The sequence below is a fragment of the Chenopodium album genome, chromosome 13 (assembly GCF_948465745.1).
Source record: "Chenopodium album chromosome 13, dcCheAlbu1.1, whole genome shotgun sequence".
NCBI lineage: Eukaryota > Viridiplantae > Streptophyta > Magnoliopsida > Caryophyllales > Amaranthaceae > Chenopodium > Chenopodium album.
In genome coordinates this window covers 46,903,472-46,907,258 of record NC_137846.1, presented here as the reverse complement: position 1 = coordinate 46,907,258, position 3,787 = coordinate 46,903,472, and the positions used below count along the sequence as shown (strand labels likewise).

The 3,787-nt window shown below is 34.6% G+C and overlaps 1 pseudogene; it reads right to left on the bottom strand.

The window, feature by feature from the left end:
• Positions 1 to 1,970: 1,970 nt before the first annotated feature.
• Positions 1,971 to 3,365, bottom strand: LOC145575596 (protein UNUSUAL FLORAL ORGANS pseudogene; annotated as a pseudogene).
• Between the last annotated feature and the right edge of the window lie 422 nt (positions 3,366 to 3,787).

The window sequence follows — 3,787 nt, the reverse complement described above, 5'->3', positions numbered from 1 at the left end:
AAGAAGAAAGGAGAGAGAATGAAAAGGGGAAAGTGTAAAAAAGCGGCTGAGGGGTTGAAATAAAAGGGGGGCTGAAATTAGGATTTTGGTGTATTTTTTTTTAAAAAAACGTTATCTTCCGACGGATTTTAATTTTGTTGGAAAGCCCATATATTCCGACGGATTTAAATTCTGTTGGAAATTTCCGACGGATCGTTAAAATCCTTCATAAATTTCCGACGGAATAAAAATCTGTCGAAATTTCCGATTTTTACGACGGAATTACGTGTCTGTCGAAACCAGTCCGTCGTAAATAGGCCTATTTCTAGTAGTGCAATATCCACCGCGAATCCTTATCCCAATGAGCATCTCTCGATTGTTCTTAACCAACTCTTTCTCGACTACCCATCATTCAGAAATCCAGTATGAGTTTCAAGTCCCTTGGTGATTCTCGGTTGTCCGAAATGTAATTAAGAATTTCATTGATTTTTCTTTGTTTTTGTGAAGAAGTAGTTTCCAGCCAAATGTGACCTTAAATATAAACAGTATTTTATATAGTATGCATTTGTCAAAGTTACTCCCCACTATTATTTAGATGCCACATTTTCTTTGTAGAGTCGTCCTTATTTATTTGACAGGCTTTTTCCTTTTCATAAATGATATATACCATGTCATTTTTTCATCACTACTCTCACTTCATTTTGAATCCACTACCTATTAATTGTAATACAAAAAAATACTAACAACACAATGACTGCAATAAAAAAAATGCTCTATTAACCCTGATTTTAATTTAACCCAAAAACCTCCTCTACTAACTATCACACACTAATTAAAGAAAAAATTTAAATTTGCTTAATACTTTGGATCAATCAAGACATATGTCAAAAATGTTAACTATACAGGAACTCAGGGATGAAGATAGTAATATACATTATTTATATTTATACCTCGAAAAAGATTCATTGTATATAGGTAAATTGAACATAACTTTATATTATTTATCATATTGGCAAATTGGATCAAATCATATTCAAAATTTTAAAACCTTATATGTATATTTATGATTGATACGAAGCTTATTTCAATACAATTAGCGAATTTATTCTAATGGAATGATGTGGATCATTGTTTTTAGAATTTTATTTAAAATTAATTAAGCTCTATTTATTTACTATTTATATGGCTTGTAAAATAAATAAATAAAAAAAACAAATAAATAAATTATTAGTTATATGGAGTATTATGTTAAACTACTACTATTTTTTTTAATTTTTTTTTATTTTTTTATAAAAGATTCTATTAACGAAAAATAGAATTACAACCTTAAGAAGACAAACTAATACAAGAACACAAAACAACCAAAAGGACACACACTAAGTGACATGAGAACCAAATAAACAGAATGCTACATCAAAAAACATTTTCTTTTGCATGAGGTCGTACGAGTATATACTTAGAACATTTTCTTAGAAAATGAATTATAACAAATCACATCAACAAAATCAAAATACTAAAAAAATCCACGTTTGACTGCGTAGTAATTATCACATCATTTGATTAGAGCTTGCGCAAATCTATCACCTTCAATTATTTGAATTTCATAATAAACATTAATATAATTCATGCTTCATTAATATCATTTCATTTTAGTGTGCTGATACTAGTGTCTAGTGATTATATATGGGAAAAAAAAAAAAAAGAATCTACATAAGCTTAAAATTAAACAACAATATAATATGCATAGAATCGTAGATCGATGAGCATAATAACTTAGCTTACTATTAATATTATCTTACATACATATGTGATATACATAATACATTATATAATAACAACTCCCATATATATATTTTAATAACACTAATTAACTAAATTACATTAGTAAACTAACTTGACAAATAATGAAATAAAGCATCAAAGTAACTAAGTTTAATTTTTCAGCTAATTAATTAACCAAATTACATCAACTATAAACTTAATTAATTAATTTAAAACTCAGAAAGTGAAGAGCTAGCTAATTGCTGAACAAGTGCAGTAACAGGTGCAGCTAATGTTGGTTGATAAGCAAATCCATGCAAATTACCCTCCAAATTACTAGTAATCTCACAAGTTAAATTACCATTACTTGGACAACAAGGCATCCAAATCCACCTCTTTCTCTGAATATCAAACATTAATCCTTTATTAATGACACCCTTAATCATAATGACAATAAACTCACCACTAGCAACACAATGAAACCCTCTTCCTCCTTCAATTTCCTCAAACTGAGCATACAATTGTTGTGGCATCCTCTCGATTTCGGCCCATTGACTCCCACACCCTTGAAGCACCCACATTCTTAAGCTCCTTGGGACATTGAGCTTGCTCTTTTCGACGGCCGCCACGAGGATGACTCTCTCATTGCTCTCAACCAAGCAAGGAGACCTTAAGAATCTTCTCATAGGAGCTTGGATCTTCCACCACGCGTTCGAGGAGACGTCGTAGGCTAAGACACTGAAGGGACTGTAGTTCATGCAGTAGAATCTGCCATCAGAGTGAACCATCTGACCTGATTCAAGGCTGCAGAGCCTTGGGAGGGAGGAGGTCGTGTCCCAGACCGAGTAGAACCCGCTCGAGTCGATGTGGAAGGACTCTGCAGTAAGGTTCTTGACTGCATAAGGGGAGATCATGTCATCTCCTGCAAGAATCAGATCAACTGATGCTGGTGTAACAGACAGTCCAACAGATGGAAAAAGCCGAGGGCGGCGGGTGGGTGGTAGTTGGGTGACTGACCCGAGTAGTGGGTTGTGGAGGAAAAGGTTTTTCAGGCCGGGTTCATCGGACACCCAACAAACAAGCCCGCCCGAGGTGGTAGCGGGCGAAAACCCTAGGGGTATAATAGGGAAAGGGATAATGTACCACTTCACCTCATAAGGGTCAAAAAGATAAGCCCCAGTTGATACAACATTATTATCTCCTTGTTCGTCTCCATTGTTATTATGATATTTGAAGTTATTATTTCGATAAATAGTACTTGTGTTGGGTGTTTTGTGGGTGAAAAAGATGAACCAATGGTGGAGAGGGGAGACTTGAAGGTAGAGTTGAAGGAAAGAATTGGAGTATAGAAGTGCATACCATCTCTTGCACACGGACCGAGCCCGGAAGAAGGCGGGCAAGGGGAGGAAGGCGAGGATTCGATCCAAGAGTTGTTGCGGAAGGCGGCTCCAAAGGCGACTATCCATCCATGAGGAGGCGGTGATGGTAGGAGGAGTGGTGGGAGGAGGAAATGTTGTAGTGATAGTAGTGTAAGGATGAAAAGTTGGGGTGAAAGTTGGAACATTTGTTATGCCATAATTGTAAGGGAAAGGAATTGCTACTGAAGCTTGGTTGAAAGTTTCCATGGTTTAATGAAGAAATTGATTGAAAAAGGAAGTGTTTTTGTTTAAGTGGTTTGTGGGAATTTTAGTGCAAGTGTAACCGGGTTTATATAGGAATAGAAAAGGCATAATGCAGCAGTTGACTGACCTTTGCCTTTTTGACCCTCTCTCCTACTCTAATTAGTTCCTCATACAATACTAAGTTTTCTGTCTATAAAAATTTATCATGTTTTTATAAATTTATGTGAGACAATAGTTCGAACTAGAAATATTGTTAAAGATGAAGATTTTTGTTTTTCCAACTTCGTAACTTATAGTCGCAATTAAGTCACTTTAGTTTGGAACATATTTAACTGATGAGTTCTTTAAAAGATTGGTTTCGGTAAAGGGAATATATCAGGTTATTATTCTTTTTGAATGGTAGATTGCGAGTTTTAAAATTATCC